General features: G+C 33.6%; 1 protein-coding gene across 1 annotated transcript in view; it reads right to left on the bottom strand.

The window, feature by feature from the left end:
- LOC118199656 (uncharacterized) overlaps positions 1 to 19,865 on the bottom strand; it is a 430,613-nt gene that overhangs the window by 280,089 nt on the left and 130,659 nt on the right. The window lies entirely within an intron of this gene.

Here is a 19,865-nt window from a genome sequence, read left to right as displayed (position 1 = left end):
GCGTCAACATAAACAGAAAAACCTTTAAAAAATACAATCTGGAAACGTTAGATTTCAGTATAATACTTAATGTACCGTTAAGAGTTAGTTGGAAGTGCCGGAAGTGGTTAATATTAGTATACGAATACCTATTCTTATCGAAGAAAGCATCCTGATGATGATCATCATCGATATTAGACACAAAATTCTTCTTATGAAACATATCTTATAGTTTGTGTGTGTATTGCATAGTAATAAAATGTGATTGGACAATGGATGAATATAATTTTGATTTAAAAGACTAGTAAATACAATATATTAATCTATCATGTGCAACAGAATTCAATATCTGTGTTTTTGTAATTAACTATGCATTTATCTTTAAGAGTACTTTTTTTTTTTTTTTTTTTTCCCCCCAGGCTTTGAAAGCAAATTAAATCTCGACTTTTAGATTTAATTCAGGAATAAAGTTCATGGCTTTCCTTTTTTCATTTTAGTTCCTGCTTCGGATTGCGATTACTATTCGGCATATTAGTGTAAGAAATCCTTAAATGGAATTTTCTTTCTGTTATTAGAACTTGATGACTGAAATCAGCATGAAACTGCCATCCGATTGGTGAATCTTAAGACTAAATCGCCGTAAGTATCCGAACAGACATTTCGTTGCCGTCGTTTTTTGATTTGTATTTGAGCTACACTTTGACTTTTACATGTTCGATAATTGCTCAATTATGAGTAAGATGAGTATGTATATAAACTCAGAACTATTTAAGAGTATTCGTGTAAGCATGTTGGGTGTCCGCAGGTAATTTATAAAAGATTTTCCTCTTCTCACTGCTTTCGTTTGTAACGTACGGCCCGCATTTCTATATCTCTACATCGAAATAAATTTTATTAACTTTGTTTAAAAAGCTTTTGATTTGTTCAAGTATCTCTTTGATACGAACACTATCCGCGGTGAATTAAAGTGGGAAACCTGAACCAAGATTTCTTCAATAGATATCTCTAAAAAAATCTGAAGAAGGAAAAAAAAAAATCTGGAAGCTTTTTCAGATTTTATATTACGCCCAAAAAAGGCGTTTTTCTTCATTTACAGACACATACACGTTTCGAAAGCATTTGAGCTAAAAATATTTAAAAGCAGCCTATCTTTAGCTAGAGATAAAAATACTTTTTTTCCCCCGAGTACGGTGTTGCCATTGCTCGCTTTGAAATCGTTGAGTTTGTTAATCGAAAATTCATTTCAAAAGCTTTATAAAATGTGGAATAAATAATAAAACAAATTCAAAAATTAGCGCTTCCAGGTATCCATATTCGGGTGGAGAATTACGTTATTCAAATTTTGATGGCTCTAGGTACTGTTGTGTTTTCACAGTGAGAGAAACTTTCATGCATTCATGTAGATTCTTCTTTATTTAGTTTCTTTAAGTATAATACATGGCGATAATAATACTTGGTGGCAACAGTTTGAAAAGGGATTGAAACTTTTATAGCGATTCAACACAAAATCCGTTTTGAGACTAATATCCCTTCTGGGCTAACTCTCCTGGCTAAAAAAACAAACAAACAACAACAACAAAATAAATAAATAAATAAACTTTACTTTTTCTATTCCACAAGCTATATGCATTTGCAACATATTGTAACGATTTTTGTATACATGTAAATCATTTTAGTGAAATTGTAGTATTTTTTGTATAATGTCACGTGAAATGCTTGAAAAAGATGAAACTCTGCCGGAAAAAATAAGATGATAGATAAGATAGTGATTAGATAAAATAAGACTTGCTGGGTAAGAGTTAAGCCACTGGTGCCATCTATTGATGAAGCGAGAACTAAAACATAATTTCCTTAAATGCTAAATTCAAAGATGGATTAAAATTAGGGTCGTTAACTAGAACAGAAAGATTTTTTGAATTTTAAACGCCTCTAGAAAATCTAATTCACTAATGGAAGATGTTATTTGAATAATTTTGGTGCAGAAAAATTCAAAGTGTGATTTTCGGACCAACAATGCTCGGCAACAGAGGACTTCTGCATTTCCTTTTTTCTAACATAACAAAAGTAAATTAAGCCACATTGGCAAGTAATCCTGTAAATGTCCCAGGAATTCATATCCGGAATGGGGTCCTTGAGTATGGAACTCAGAATTTTATTGATAGGAGAATAAACGACCCGAAAGTTAACATTCAACTGCAGTACTACTGTTTACCGTAAATCGTCATCGGTTTACCATCCACCACATATTAAATCATGTCATTCGACTAAACAAAAGTTTTTATCAGTATATATAATGTTTTCGCCAAATTTGGCCACTAATTGATAAAAGTCGCCAAATTTGGCGACATTTTGGTCCAGTTCCTGTATAACTGCAACTGAAAAACTGTAAGGGATATTTGTATGTCTTTAACCGCATAGGCCTTCTAGTAATTGAGAAATGGAAGACACTAACGATTTCTTAGCGGCCGGGGGAGGAACTATATAAAACCGTAAAGAACCTCAACTGTCAGTTATACACTCGATCTGATGGCGTAATGGCAGACCGCACATTGAGTTGAACAATGTTAAGCAAATTTCGCTTACTGCGCATGCTTGATGGTGTACATTTGGCGCGGGGAGGAATATTGGCGACTAAGCAACCCTACGCTAGCTTATTCGTGATCACCATGGCTGTAGAGTGTGTTCGAGTGATGTTTACAATTGCAATGTTGTGGAACTTTGCTTATTAGTTATTTTAACGTCCATACCGATTGCACTTGCTTTTCTAATATATACTTCATTGTAATTTGTCAATAACAGTGCATTTAATATTTGTTAACATATGTTCGTAATAATTCGTTATTTAAATGTAATTTGTTTACATGTTATAATTCAATAATTGTAAAGTGGAGTTTCTCGCTTAGTTTGTTAGCGTATACTCGCGCTTTTATTTTCTCATTTCAAAAAATTTAATAATTAGCATTAAGGAATCGTAAAATTTCTTCAGTGTTATTTTCAAACACTTGTTATATTCCTCAGTGTTTCTTTATGTATGTACGAATGGAACGTATGGTAAATCCTGAATTGTTTTTATTGCTTAAAAGTATGATGAATAAATTTTCAACTAATATATCCTAAATTTCAGTCTTTTTCTGAACGAAAATTTGTACAGTTCCAAAGGAACGTGCAGAATTTCATAAGTATTATATTTTGCATTTTGAATGCAAACACTGCTTCACATTACTTCGCAATAATTTCAGCTTTCTGGTTGTTTGAGCAGTACAGCAAAAAATAGTATTTTAACCCAGTGATTAATTTACATTTACATTATACTCTACGAAGATTTAAACGCCAAATTTGTTTATAAACAGATGGCGGTACATCTACCATAGGCCCACCAGCGGCCGAGCGGTAAAGTCGCTGAACACTGGTAGTTCGGTCCGAGGTTCGAATCCCGCGAACGGGCTGGCTGCATGGGTGTTTTCGTGGTTTTCCCCATGTGTAACGTGTATACGAGCCAGTTTCCCTTAGAAAGTCCTCCACGAAAGGCATCCCTCCTCTTAGGCAGATAGCCCTAGTGTGCTTTGCCATAATTAAATACACCACCACCACCACCACCACCACATCTACCATATATCGTATTTATCTTCTTTTCAAATCGCGCCAACATAGTAATTACGCAAAATTGTTTTCTGGGCATGCGCAGTATGCGACATTCGTTTAACACTGTTCAACTCAATGTGCGGTCTGCCATTACGCGATCTGATGTCCGTTCTCTCTGAGCTACACTCATGTGAACTTCATCACCTCTCACGTGAACTTTACCACCACTCATGTGAACATCACCATTCAATTCATCAACAGTTCTGATTCCCAATGTGAAATTACGCGAGAGTAATTCCTTATTAACCGAATTTTTCTTAATATAATTTTTTTGCTGTATGTCGTTAATTTTTTATAATAAATTATGAATTTCTTCCTGCTTATCAGAAGTAATTATTCAAAGGGGCAGTTAGGAACTCATAGCTGCAACTATATGTTATTGATGTTCCGCGTAAATATTGATTCCTTAGATTATTAAAAAGACTGTCCAGACGGGAAAATGTTTAGTGACTTTGACTGCCGTATCGCAGGGCCCGGGTTCGAATCCCGAAGGATTTATGGATGTAAACTTCTGTCCCTTCATAGGAGGCAATGGTGACCCACCTATTATATGACTCCATAATAAAGTGATTACCGCTTCCAGACTCAATAGTGGCTAACGCCTACAAAGGCTAATGCCCGCCATTAGAGAAAGATAAAGAGAAAGATAAAAAAGATTATTAATCATTTTTAGCAAATATTTTAATGCGAAAGTTTTATTTAAATGCAACATCATGCAATGTCAGCAATCATGATTTCAATTCCTTTTAAATTAGTATTCAAAAGTTCATGAACTGTTAAAAAATTCAGCCATTTGCGATTACGAAACTTAATGCTGTTTCTACAATCTTAGCCACGATCCAGCTATAACAATTCTGAACATCCAAAGATTTGCTAAAACATTCTGTACATCCAATACCAGTGTGTAATCCTCCAAAGATTTGCGCAGACACGAAAATGCTCGGTAAGAGGCATTGCGGAGACGGAAAGTACACGATTTTGAACCAACGAAATGACGCACGTGACAAAAAAGGAAAGAGCCTTTAAGTTGTGGGAGTCCTTTTGTCTCAGGTGTTTGGGTCTGTGGAGCGTGGAAAAGTTGCGACTCGTTCAGACATTTTCGGTTTATTGTTATCGCTGTCATCCATCGCGTCGCTTACAAGGTTGCCAGATATCAAGAAAGAGATATTACTCGCTTTTTAAAACTGGTTGCGAGTTAGAAGTATGGAAGTGAAATCGAATACACACTCAAGTTCTGATTGTCCAAGCTCATTAACGTTGGAATAATAATAAAATATCTGATGGGGACACCAAATGACTTTCTTGTACGCCCTATTAAATTATACACAATTCTTGCTACACATTACTTAAACTTATTTCCTCGAATTTCATTAGAGTTATATTTATCATTCAATCAATTCTTTAAAATTCGCTCTAATAAAGGTAGAAATCTAAGCTTATCGTCGATCGTGAAACAGCGTTGCTGAATGTAGCGTATAAGTTAACCATTATTATAACTATTTTTTTAAATATAAAGATCATAACAATTTGTGCAACAGTTATTACTTTATAATCGTGAGTATCATAAATAAAATAGATTTCTTCTGAAAGAAATAAAAAAAATTCGGGCCAATGAATAAGAATTTTTCGTCCAAAATTGAGAAATAAAAAAGTTTTTGATAGCTAATCATAACTGGAAACTTAATCCCAGTCTGTAAAAATTACCTAAAAAGCTTCTTCAGTTGGTGAACTGGAATTCCTTATGCATTTCCTTATAGCTTTTCATAGTCATTAGAAACTTAGCCTCTTTAGTTAACGACATTACCTCTAATCCAGTCCTTCCGAACAGTTTAACAATCCTAATATCTTAATTTTTCACGTTTCATTACTATTTTTATCGACAGATGGCGTTACGTTCGCGCTAGCATTGCTCTGCTTATTGCTTTCAACATAAATACGGTCGTTGCTCTTTCCATTTTACATAATTCCCCCCCCCCGTCTGAAGTAGAGGCATCTGCGTGTGATCGCCATCGATATCAATAAAGTTTTATTCAAAATATACATCAAAATTAGATTGCTGTTTTTCTTAATTTGAAACTCTAAAATATTTCTATGTCAAAATTTTCTTCTTCTTGCATAAGCTATTATTTGCAGCAAAAATAAAAGTCTAACGATTATAATGAAGTTTTCTTGCAATGTACTGCTTTGTAAACTTATTTTAATATTTCTTTCACTTTTTATTTATTTTTTCTTTTGTTATTGTTGAATTGGTGAAATGGTTTTTAAATATTTTTCTTTTTACACCATTATAAATTTAAGAAAGAAATAATACACATAAATTAAAAATTTAAATCCTTTGAGTTGAGTTTTAATAATATATTTGACAATAAAGATTTATATTTTTGAATTTGCAACAATAGTATAATTTTTATTTAAGAAGAGAAGCGAAAATATGGAATATTTATTCATTTATTTCAGGATTCAGTGAAAACTATTGTATTTATTGAGTTTTTTAGTAATAACATTATTTCAATAGGAGGAACGACATATTACTTGCAATCACGCAGCGAAACACATATTTAAATTTCATATTTTTTTGCATGTTGTAAAAATACTTATTGCTCATATGTTACAAATAATAAACTCTTTTTTTTTTTTTTAATCCAAAGAGGCTTTGTCCCTGAAGGACTATTGTTTTCGTTTTGCGATTTTGCGTCGATTCACTACAAACGGCGAATCACTTTTCAAACTGTTGCCACAAAGTATTATCGCCTTGTGTTATAGTTAAAGAAATTAAATAATGAAAAATCTGCATAAATGTATGTGTATTTCTCACATTGTGATAAAACGACTGTACATAGAGCCATCGAATTTTGAGTGACGTAATCCTTCTACGAATATGGGCATGTGGAAGACCAAATTTGAAATTTAGAAATCGTCTTATTATCGATTTCTTATTTTGTAAAACTTTAAAGAATTTTTGATTAACAAACTCAAGAATTTCAAAGCGAGCCATGGCAACGTTGTACAGAAAAAAACATTTTTAGCGCGCGAGTCTCTGTATCGCAAATTCTAAAGATAGGCTCATTTTAAAATTATTTTGCGATATTGCTGTTGAACTGAATTTTATGGTTTAAGTGCGAAGAACGTGATATTTAATAAATGATTGTAACACACAAAATGTTTAAAAAACGCCACTTTGGACGTAATTTAAAATCTGAAACATTTCACAAATTTATTTATTTATTTTTTCCATACTGGAAGGAAGAGTGCAAAACTAACTGAACTACTTCAATATTAGATAGTTTGGTGCCATGAAATAATTCAAAAAAATATTGGCGAACCACGTTATTGGAACTCTCAGTAATTTTTACTCAAGGCGGATTTACGTATAAGCTGCATAAGCTATAGTTTAGGACCCCCCCCAAAAAAAGAAATTAAAATATTTTATAAATAGTATTAAACTATATTATAACAGACTTATAAAGGGCACCATATCTCTAATAGCTAAGGGTCTTATCAAGTCTAAATCTGCCGCTGTTTTTATTGCATAATAATAATATAATGTAATAATAATAATAATTCACATCAGTGCCATAAATCAGTCTTTTCTATTTATTTTATGCGTATTCTAGCGTGCATTTAAATTGGAATTATAATGGAATTATTTCATTGCATATGAATGGCGAGGAAAATTTCGGCATAAATTTAAATTCTTTATTGCAGAGGTTGATGAGTTGAGAACATTTCCATAACGTATTTAAATTCACTTTTTTTATATTATAATCCATTCTTTTTACTTCTGCACATGATAAATAACACGTTTCATCTGAGAAAAAGCTAATAAGATAGTATACCCATTATCTGAGCGTTTTGGTTTTCGCATTAAGAAGACCTATATAAAAAATATTTCAGAACTGCTTTTCTGTTTTCCATAATCTACTTAAGAAAATTCCGGGACGGATTTTCTGATTTTTGCTTTTAAAATTTGTAGCAATGTTTATTTTAATAAACAAATTCTTATGTTAAATCTTACCTGCACTTTTATTTTTTGTCTATTCTACTGGAAATGTGAATGAAACGAGCTTTAAGTGAATAAATTTAAATTTAAAATGTGAATAAAATGAAAATTTAAGGCTTGGCAGAGTCAGCCAGGCGGAGAAATTGGTTTGAGCGCTATTATTGCCACCTGGCGAATTTGAATGAAAGTTAAGTCAGTAGCTGTGAAATAGCACAGCCATGTTATTAGACTTTAAATTTAAGCTTCTAAATACTGTTTGAATTATTGTGTAAGTACCGTAAACACAAATTATTTATTTAATTTTGATGATTTTAAAGCTAAATATGATAACCGTTTGAGTTCTGTAACTTCACGCTGAAGTTCAAATAAGTTCTTCAGTGATTTTACATTATTGTAGTAATTTAATATTCTGGTACTGAAAGGTAAAGATAGGATGATAATTCGTCAGGCTGGGAGATTTGGTTTACGTGATTATGGCAAAGCCTCGAGGGCTATCTGCCTAAGGGGAGGGATGTCTTTGTGGAGGACTTTCTAAAGGAAACTGGCTCGTATACACGTTACACATAGGGAAAACCATGAAAACGCCCATGCAGACAGTCCGTTGACGGGATTCGAACCTCGGACCGAGTTACCAGTGTTCAGCAACTTAATCGCTTAGCCGTTGGCGGGCCTCCTCCGACTGGGAGAATGTTTAGATTATGATAGAGTGAGCTAAGATTATAAGTGACTGAGTTTAGATTAATGTTTAGATTATGATTGGCTGAGTTTAGGTTAATTTTTTTGATTACGACAGACTGAGTTTAGAGTAATGTTTAGATTATGACAGACTGAGTTTAGATTAATGTTTAGATTGAGTTTAGATTAATGTTTAGATTATGATTGACTGAGTTTAGGTTAATTTTTTGATTATGGCAGACTGAGTATAGAGTAATGTTTAGATTATGACAGACGGCAAGAGTGGAGTATAGAGTAATGTTTAGATTATGACAGACTGAGTTTATATTAATGTTTAGATTATGATAGACTTAGATTATGATTGACTGAGTTTAGATTAATTTTTTTATTATGACAGACTGAGTTTAGAGTAATGCTTAGATTATGACAGACTGAGTTTATGTTATAACTGTTATAACAATAAATTTCGCAGCCTGTTACAACAATAAATTTAGCAGCAGCAATTTAAAATATTAAAAAACAATAAATTTCGCAGCCAGAAATACTTGTTAGGAATTCGAAGCCATTTTTGATAGTTCTAGAAGAAAGAAGTAAGAAATCGATAAGATTGAGGAACAGTGACTGGAAGAGCTCAGATTACATTTTCTCCTTCCCTAGATTTCTTATGAGAAAGTGGCAAGAGTGGAGGAAAGTTTAGAGAAGGAAAACTACGAAGTTTTATTCGAAGGAAACCTTTCCGTGGGAGTAATAAACAAAATATGCTTGAACCAGTCCCCCCTCAAAGAAAGATTTGACTCAAAATCTGAAATGGTTGCCTTGAATGAAAAATAAAAAACATTAAAGTTGGCCCTGAGGGCCAAACTTTATTATAAATGCTCTCTTCTTTCACTCAATATTTATGCATAAAAGGAAGTGCAAAATGAAATAAATAATTTAATTTCAGATCTCAGAATCGTACCAAATGTAATTCTCGTACATAGCCAAAAATAATGTTTGTAAGTAGATGATTATCTTACTACGTGAAAAAAGTATCAAAATTTGTTACTTACCGTGAAAGACCGAATATCGAAATTCTTCGGTGAATGTCAACGCATATCAAATACGTCGATTAAAGATCGAATATTTGGTTGTATTCTTATACATTCAGACCATCACCGGTATATGTCGACAAACACAGATATGCTCTGCTTTGGGGGGGGGGTCGAAACGAGAAGCCGAGAAGACAGATATAAAGGAACATATAGACGTTGTTAAAGCAAGGACTCTTGTGCAATTCAGTGCCACAACAATTCACCTTCTTGCAATAAATAAGACTGTATAATGTCAATCACATTAATTAAGAAAGTTTTTTATTGGTGCTACTTTCTTTTCTCATTTAGAATATATTGTTCGTTTTAAGTTCAACAGTTTATTTACATGTGCTGCTACTTTCTTCTATTTTAACATTAGTATATCATGTTTTAACAATAAATTAGGACTTTAAAACTTAAATACCTTTATTCAAGATTCACCATCAGTGCATGAAGAATTTCGACATTTGCCTGTGTAAGTGAGAAATAAGGATATTGAGCAACTCTTTCTGACGTACAAGAGTTGTGATTATGTAAATACTGACCAAGTGATTATGTAAATACTGACATTTACCGGAGAATGTCAACGTTCACCAGATTTTGGTCTTTCAAGGTAACAACTACAAAGCAACAAAAACAAGATAATTTAGTGGAATGTTTCTGAGAGGGGGGTAAGTAAATGGACTTTTAAAAGAAGCCAAAATATAGACACAGACAATAGACTAAATTAGTTTAATGAAATAAAATATCATTCGTCAGTATCGTGCATATGGTCAAAAACATTTATTTATAAAAAAAGCTTTATTTATAATACTGCACATAGTTTTCGTTTTTAATTAGGTCATTTTTAAAATAGGACTTTTAACTCATTTGTAATTAGGAAATTCCCTCTTCCGGTTACAGGTCGACGCAGATATCTCTGTGAGACTAATGGTTAGGATCTGTACCTAGGCAGCCTCGGCCACGAGGGTATAATATTGTTACGGTGTTTTTTTTTTTTTTTTTTTTTTTTTTTTACCTGAAACCAGTTGTTACATTATTTTCTGTCTTCACACGTTCGTACGGGGTTCGTGAGGATTTGGAGTGAATCATGAGACGACAGCACTTGATAAAGTATCGAAACACACTTTATTTAGCAAATATTAATCAAGACAGCTCCAAAGTCATGTTTTACAGTAGTCGAAGAACTACTATACACTCGCTGACACAATCAGCGACACAGCCTTCACACTATCAGGCTTTAATGATGGAGACAGCTTTACTGCAAAGCACCGGAGTACAGCTCCAGACTCTGCTCGGTCGTCCTCGGAACTCCACGTACTCTCGATACTCTCCACGCTACAACTCGCGATGCACTCGACAACACACAGAGCACAGCTCCCGACTCATTGGTTCAGTCATTCCCGGAGCTTAACACACTCTCTCGACGATGCACTAACCGCGATACACTAAGAGACTTTTCGATACACTCGACGACCCATTCGGCACTCGCTGGCCGGCTGTCAACTCGATCGACTCCGCACGGACTAACTAGATGAGAGACACACTATCTCGCACTCTAGACGAGGTACGCACTCCAACTCGATACTAACTGACTGTGGACCAGCTGGGTTTATATAGCTTTCGGTTTGTGTTCGAGAACATTCTGGGCTAAACCGGTAAGAATTCGTTCCAGAAGGTTCTCCATCCGTCCATGGCATATCGCCAATTTTATCGCCAAATGGGCGATTTCTCACCAAATGTGGCAACGTTGCCTTATTTTGCCATTTTATGGCAACCCTAAATCTGCTTTGCGGGGAAGCTATCGCACCGCGCCTGGACTTTTCGTAACAATATCATTGAGCTTCGTGGTTCCACGTGTCCTTCCGGGAGGTACTCGAGTAAAATCGTGGCCGGCTAGGGCGTGACCTTCCAGAGGGTCACGCTAAGGTGGGTCGGGGGTAAATCCGTTCCGTCTAACGGTTGGCCCGCGTAGTACAGTTGGGTAGCAAATTAGCGACCAGTCAAATCTCCAGGCGAATAGGTCACCCCCCATGAAGTAGCACTGAGACCAGGTAGTAGTGACCCCTCGGGCAAAGCCCCCTAAAGATATTTCAGGGGCCCCGGGATTCGGTAAATGAGACTTCTATACCTTCCAAGATGACTTCTGGCTGGATGACCGCCGCCCCCCTTCTGCCTGATATAGGGGCTCTCAGTTGGATCTCCCATCCACGTAGTGCCCAATTAGAGGCGGAACACGTACAAAGTCTTATTTTTATTATTCCGTCTACATCTAATTCCTATTACATGCCGTGAATGCCTATGTCCTATCTTAATACTTTAATTAAATATAACTTGCAGTCATTTAGTAGTGGTAATTACCACTAGCTAGAAAAATATTTTTAATTACTGTATAAGTACTGTCCTTGAAATTTGGTCTTTAACTCGTGAGAAATATATATACATTCTTGGTGGTAGTTTAAGAGTCATCAGACTCTCATCTAATTCTTTACAGGCAGATATCACAAATAACTAATAACATAATTCCGTAATAACCCCCTCTTGCTAGCAAGTTCAGAATCTCGAATTCATCTGTCAAATTTCGAAATGGAATGTGTCCCTTTTAATGCTTCCCTTCGCCAAGTAGGTGGTGATGAATTGCAACTATATGTACAGTGGTTATGAAGTTAAAAAGTTTGAGAAAACAATGGCCTAAGACAGTGGTTTCAAACTCTAATTGCATGCGAGTCTAATGCATGAATGGCAGCTGAAAGGCTTATTCTTTTTAACGCAGACTTAAGTTCCTGCATAAATGTCTGTGGAAAGAAAAAATTATGACGCTTTTGCCGGCTACGGAAACGCTTAGATGTTCGCAGCTACAAAATATACAGCTGGTTTACGTTAGGTTGGATAGATGAAGGTTTACAAAATGCAGAAAGAATTTTGGAATTTGGAATTACGGTTCAGCCACAGCTGAGTGACAAAGTTAGCGATAGTCATTGGGATTCTGAGTTACTGAATTATGTTTACTGTTTCTCGTGTTATCGTCCCTTATACCGCACAAAATAATTACACACCCAAACTATATAGAAACATGAATAAATATTACTTACATTTTGTAAATTTTTGTCAGGAAAGGAACATTAAGTCTATGCATTATACCACAGAAACCGTTTGGAACAGACAACCCCTCTCAAATATTTGGGAGGGGGGGGGAGCAAAATGAAAAGTTTTTTTTTTTAATAAAAGAGAAAAAAATAACTGAATTTTAAATTCCATGTACAGTAAGACCCCGCTTAACGCTGTTTCGGTTTAGCGCTCTTTTATTTCAACCCGGGGATTCTCCGAAATTGTGCGCAGCGCTAGGTTTCCAAATAACATATCCGAAACAGTGTAGTTGTGTTTCTTGCTTTTTATCATTTGAAACAACATTTGTTGACATTATTGTAAGTTTAAATTTGTATAATACTATAACGATTAATACAGTGACAAATATTATGATCTTTAGTTTTTATCATGGGTGATAATAAAAAACAAGAAAAGAAAGCAACCAGAAAAAGCATTTCACTGGAAACTCAAATGCAAGTGATTAGAAGATTAGATTCTGATGAACGTCAATCTCAAATTAGTGCTGCATTGATTTTGGCAACTTCAACAATAAGGACAATTCTTAAGAATAAAGAAAAAATACTGTCATCGGCAACTGCAACTACGTCAAGCTCTGCAACTAGAATTACCCTTTTTAGAAATAACATTTATAGAGGAAATGGGAAAACGATTGTCTATATGGATTGACGACGAAATTGAACGCAATATGCCATTAAGCCAATCTATCATAATGCCTTCTTGACAAAAAGGCAGAAAATTGGAAACCGAGAATAGACTGAATGATCTGACTGAAAATTTTATTTGTTTTTAAAAGTATATGCGTTTATATTGTTTTTATTTTTGTAAGAAATAAATGTTTGATTTTATTTTTATTAAAAAACATTATTAAATTTAATGCCTAACAATTTTTTATCCGTCTTCCCCTAACCCCATTATTTACATGTTAAGATAGCCTCGCTTAGCGCTGTTTCGCATTACGCTCTACTTCGATGGAACGTATCCCCCGCGTTAAGCGGGGTCTTACTGTATTTAATATTTACTAGAACATACTTAAACAACAATATAATAACGCAAAGAAAAAAATTATTTCAGTTAATATGGTTCATATTCTTTTTATTAACAATTATTTAAATTTGTTAGCCTTTTCTTTCACTCTTTGCTTCCCCGCCAGGATGTAAATGAGTGAATAGTATTTAAAATTGAGTGAATATTTAAAATGAAGTAGAGAAAAGGCTATTGAGTTTCGCTATTGAGTGCTCACGTTGTTGTTTCTAGCAGCTGTTTAAATTCTGAATTTCGGCTTCGCATTCTTGCCGCCGAAATTTAATATCATGCCGGTGTAGGTTTCTCAGTCAACCCGCTAGGCTAAATTAATTTGTGTAGTTCTGAACTACTAACTTAACTTTAAATTTAGTTTGTTATTATTATCTTTCACAAGTGAATGCTGAATTTGTAAGCAAGTAAGACTCTGCCGCCTGTAAATAATTCAATTTAATAAAAGGGTATTTTACACGCTTTCCTTGCTGTATTCATATTCTAGTCTTAGAGAGAAGTCGCTAAACAGACTTTTAAGTAGGTCTGGTAGGCTGTAGAATTTCCGATATACAGTCTCGCGCGCTGGAGATAACAACGTTTTAATCCATACAGTGTTGCCACTGCTCGCTTTCAAATTGTTGAGTTTGTTAAAAATTCATTAAAGTTTTATAAAATATGAAATATAAAATTCAAAATTTTGGCTTCCATATGCACATATGCTGGTGGTGGTCTAAGTTATTCAAAATTTGATGGCTCTAGGTACTGTTGTTTTTTTCACAGTGCCAGAAATATGCATACATTCACAGTTCTTCATTGTTTACTTTCTTTAAAACTAACACAGGGGGATAGATAGTATTTCGTGGTTACAATTTGAAAAGTGATATGCTGCCAAATCCCGTTCGGAGAGTACTAGCCGATTCGGGCTGATGCCCTTTTGGTGCAAAAATAAAATAATAAATAAATAAACTTGTTCAATTGCTTTATATATTAGAGCTCTTCTGTTTCTTTTCCCAAAAAGTATCAGTAAATCGTAAAAGTCTATTTTCCTATAACAAAGCCTTTTTATTTGCTTTCTCTTTACAAAATTGCTCAGAAATAAAATAAGAACCACAAAAAAATGGTCAATGCTTGTTTGGAAGACAAAACACCAAACGCTATTTTCTTAAAGAATAAAATTCGAGCGCGGGAGGATGTAAACTGAAACGCTCTCGTCGCAGTTGAAGGTCATTTCGCCGACGACGCTTTGTTTACAGTCGGTTGATTCCGTTGTCCAACATTTCAACCTGTTGCGCCATCTGTTATAATCTCACAACATTATGAGCAACTGAATGATTGTGCTATTTAATGTTTGTATTTTATATATGAACATATGCAAAACATTCAGTTAGACGTAAGTTGCTACGACTAGTAGTGGAAACATGCCAAGATCTCCGTTTTTAACCAAACGTCGTTTTGTTTCAGTCACATTCATCAAACACTTAAATTGATACCTCAAAGAGCTACACAGAATCCTAAAGCCAGTTATGGTTAATAGCCATTGCTTAGGTAATAATTTCACTTTTTCGCTGTCATCTTTTCATTGGCAAAATGAAATAGTTTTATTAAGAAAGCTTTTTTTTTTTTAAAAAAAAACTTCGTTTTTCTTAAGAAACTTCTTTCTTTTTAGTCCAAAGGCGCTTTGTCCCTGAAGAACTATTGATTTCGTTTCGCGATTTTGCGTCCATTTACTACAAACGGCGAATCACTTTTCAAACTGTTGCCACAAAGTATTATCGCCCTGTGTTATATTTAAAGAAATTAAATAATGAAAATTCTGCATAAATGTATGTATATTTCTCGCATTGTGATACAACACCGGTACATAGAACCATCGAATTTTGAATGGCGTAATCCTCCCACGAATATGGGCATGTGGAAGACGGACTTTGAAATTTGGAATTTGTTTTATTATCGATTTCCTATTTTGTAAAACTTTAACGAATTTTTGATTAACAAACCGAAGGATTTCAAAGCGAGCGATGGCAACGTTGTCCAGAAGAAACATTTATATCTCCAGCGCGTGAGTCTCTGTATCGGAAATTCTAAAGATAGGCAGGCTCACTTTAAAACTATTTTACGATATTGTTGTTGAACTGAATTTTATGGTTTAAGTGCGAAGAACGGGATATTTAATAAATAAATGTAACAGACAAAATGTTAAAAAAACGCCTCTTTGGACGTAATTTAAAATCTGAAACATTTCAGATTTTTTTTCTTTCTTTCTTAAATTTCGTTTTCTTAAGAGAAAGCAGTAAGTCATTTGGTAAAGCACTCTAGAACTATCTGTCTAAGAGGAAGGATGCCTTCGAGGAAGAGTTTCAAAGGGAAACTGGCTCGTATACACGTTACTGTTATGCATGGGTGACGCCAACCAACAAGATGCATAGAGGGCGCTAACTCTCAATCCGAGAGGGGCCAAAGGTTTAGTTTCCAGAAGGAAGACCTACAGAGAAGTCCTAGATAAGGGGAGGGCTGATGGGAGGCGAAAATTGTTTTACTTAATGCATATATTTCAATTATTAGTAGTGTAGTTTTAGTATTTAGTTTTGTGTGTGTGCAATAAATGCTTAAAATACAAGGTGGAATTATTCCTCTATGAGACGGTGTACGACGAATGAGTGACATCACATCCAGTGATTATTTGATGACGGTTATACACTCTAGGACTATCTGCTTTCTAAACTAAATTCCGCCTGTATCAATAACTGCATGTTTCTAAGAAGCTGTGGCGGGAGTTAAGGCCTTTAGAAAACTTTGTACTCTTTACCGCGAAACATTAAATGAGTTGCATCGACACTGTCCTAAGCAAAAATTAGTAGTTATTAAAAAAAAATAATTGTGTCATATATCTGCCTATTCAGAAGTAATAGAAATCCTTTCAGTTAACGTATGTTTCATATTTCCTTATTAATTATAACAATATTTAAGTTGTACAAATTATATATTGCTAGCAGCTACACGGCCAGCCTTCGTCTGGCTTTTAAATATACGGGAAAAATGCCTAAAAAGAACACCAAACATTAAATTAAAAAACTGCGCAGAATTTTACTCTGCTGAACAACTTCATATTAAGAAAAGTATTACATATAACAAAATTACAAAGAAATAAGCAATATCTTTTAATACAAATATTAATTATCCTATTAAATAAATTAACCAACTTTCCGTTGCAAAATCTTCGAATTCAAATGGTATAAGGGACTAAAACAATCATGCAACACCTTTTATATAATAAAAAAATATATAATTAAAACATAATATAAAAAATACAATAAAATAAGCAATAAATCTCATATATAATAATCTCATATCTCATATTTTTAAGAGACAGCAGTCCAGTATCCGAAGCAATGAATGAAAAACTGTTGCCAAAACCACATTTCTAAAAGAATGAAACTATCATCAAAAAGCAATAAAAAATCAAAATTGTGCTTTTTGGATGACATAATTAAAATTATACAAACTTCTTTGCCATTAGCTAATAAAGAAGAGGGGATTCTTTCTGTTGTGCCTCGCGAGACAGAAGCGCGTCAGAATAAAAAGATTGCGATGTGCGTGTTGCGTGTCCAAAAATCAAAAGAAAAAAATCTGATGTGTACACCACATGACTTCCTTGTACGGAATATTAAATTATACGCATTTTTTCTTGCATTTCATTTAAACTTATTCGATTGAATTAAACCTACTTCGCCGACAGCGCATAAACCTCAACAGAATAAATGCATTCTTTAAAATTCACTCTAGTATTTGTTTACCATAGCGACACTCTGGCGCTAGGTTTACTTAACAGTATTATATTTCATTCATATTATAACTCAGAACGCAGAAAATGTATATCATTTAAAGAATTATCTAATCGTTGCCACATGTTCTATTCAAATACTATAATAAAGCTAGAACTATGTATAAAAGAAATTAAGCAAACAAAACAAAACAGAAGCAGTTTTTCACAGACGATTGAGTATTTCTCATTTAATTAATTCGGTTCTCACTTCGCGAGAAGGCAAAAATACATAAAAAGTCAAAATATCTATATTAAAAATTACGAAGTAAATTTCAAACGCTTATTTCCTCGAAAAAATTCCAGAAAGAATTAAGCATGATTTAATTGGCAATAATAAATGAATACGTTATCTTTGCTGTTGCGAACCTAAGTTTTTCTAGATTGGCAAAAAAACCACTAGTCTCCTGTTTCAAATGTAAACATGAATGGCCGCCATTAAAAACAGGCTTAGCGGCAATTAAACAACTTTAAAATTGCTGATAATTCTAAAAATATTGCACACAGATTTACTAAAGGCATAAAATCCTTAACTGGAAGATAAAAACAACATAATTCAATCATTTTTAAAGCAAAACATGTACAATTTACAAACATATAAGAGTAAAGAAACTGAGATCACTGAGCCGGGTAATAGAGTAGATACATATATAAATATATTTATATACGTTTGGTGCGGCCGATTGAAACCAAAATACGAGGTGCACATCTACATGTTATAGCAGTCCTATATACAAAATTTCAACGTTCTGAGGCTACTCGTTTTTGAGTTATGCGAGATACGTACGTATGCACGCACGTACGTACATACGTTCATACAGACGCCACGAAAAATTCTCTTCAGAATTAATTTTAAAGCAGTTTTATAATTTTTTTGAAGGAAAAGAGTATTTTATTCTGTCCTTACGTACAGATATCACGCAAAAACATCGTTAAATTGCATTCGATAGCGGTCAAAATGGATATTTTCGTTGAAATATGCTGCCTGAAACTTTTCGCGATTACAATACATCATTTTATCTCATATTTTCAACTGTCCAGTATAAAAAGCATTGAATGAAAAACTGTTGCCAAAATCACATTTCTAAATGAATGAAACTATTCAAAATGGTGCGATAAAATCAAAAAGGTAAAATAAAAAAATCTGATTCGAATTTTGAAAAAACGCTTCGAGGTGCACTGGCTCTTGTCTAGATACACCTATATACCAAATTTCTTACCAAATTTCTTAGCACGTAAGCTAATAGATAGCTAATAGTTCGAACTATTAGCACGAACTATTAGCTATCTATTAGCTTATGTGCAGCACGAACGAAAGACACACCGACTCTTTCTTTTATTATATGTAGAGATTTCTTAATATCCAACCCGTTTTTCCCATAATAAGTTAATTTTGTGGAAAGCGATTTTGAACTATGCGTTAATGACATAATCCTCGCATTCGGCACGTATTTACTATATTATATGGTCAAATCATTATTACTTAGTATTTCTTAATTACGAGTAATGCCATTATGGTAGTGGAAGTTATTCTGTTATAAGATTTAGAATACGTTTATTGATTCCTAACAAAATTTTATAAAAGCTTTTTACGTAAATTATTAATTAAAAGAGAGATTTTTAAAATAAAAAAAATAGTTCATTTTAAAATGATTTAAAATAGCTTAATTTTATTAAAATTTTTATGTTAAGCAAAAAGGAGTGGCAAATTTTAGGGCCTTACGAAGAATTAATTACACCTATTACTACCATCCTAGTTACTTTCCCATACTTAATTTATAATTCCTCATATTCAGGCCTCGATTTACAAAACTATAGGCCAGGGATAATAAAGAGTAAACTGTTAGAGAAGTCTTCTCTAACAGTTTACTCTTAGATGTACAGTTCGTGTGCGAAATGATGCGATAAAATTGAAAAGATAAAATAAAGAACTGTTGCCTTTTCGATATTTTCAGTGTAGCAGATATCCTTGAATTAAAAATAAACACAATATTTTGCATTTTTAAATCATATATGAGAAACTGAAGGCTCCTTGAAAGTGAAAGCTGGGGGTACATACTCTGTTCGCGCTTCAAAAGTCAGGAACTGATCACATTAAGAAATCATGCCTAGAAATTAATATGAATTCCTTTTTGACAAATTATTTTTTCTAAATTAATTATTTCTTAATAAATGAACTTGTAGGCACATTATGAAAAAAAAAAAAAATGTTGAAGCTTGAAAAGAAATTAAAAAAATATTTTAAAAAAATTGAAACTTTAAATGGGGAAAAGTATGTAAGTTCATTAGAAACCAACAAGACATTTTTTAATACAAATAAACTTGCATTGTGTTCATACACTACGAATAAGATAAAGAATAAATGGCAACCCTTTAACGTCTAATAAAGAGTTTATACCTTTGCCAACAGATGGCAGCACTAACCGATTCTTCCCGGAAACTTTTCACAAAGTTCCGAAACATTTTAAATGGGAAACAATTAATTAAAATTTCATTGTGGTGTAAAAAACTGTTCATGCAGCTTTCATTCAATATTGTAAATTCTTAGCAAAATGCT

This window comes from Stegodyphus dumicola, chromosome 9 (genome assembly GCF_044657685.1).
Source record: "Stegodyphus dumicola isolate Sdum_Otavi_A_Nest chromosome 9, ASM4465768v1".
In the NCBI taxonomy this organism is placed as follows: Eukaryota; Metazoa; Arthropoda; class Arachnida; order Araneae; family Eresidae; genus Stegodyphus; species Stegodyphus dumicola.
This window is presented reverse-complemented; position numbering and strand designations above follow the sequence as displayed.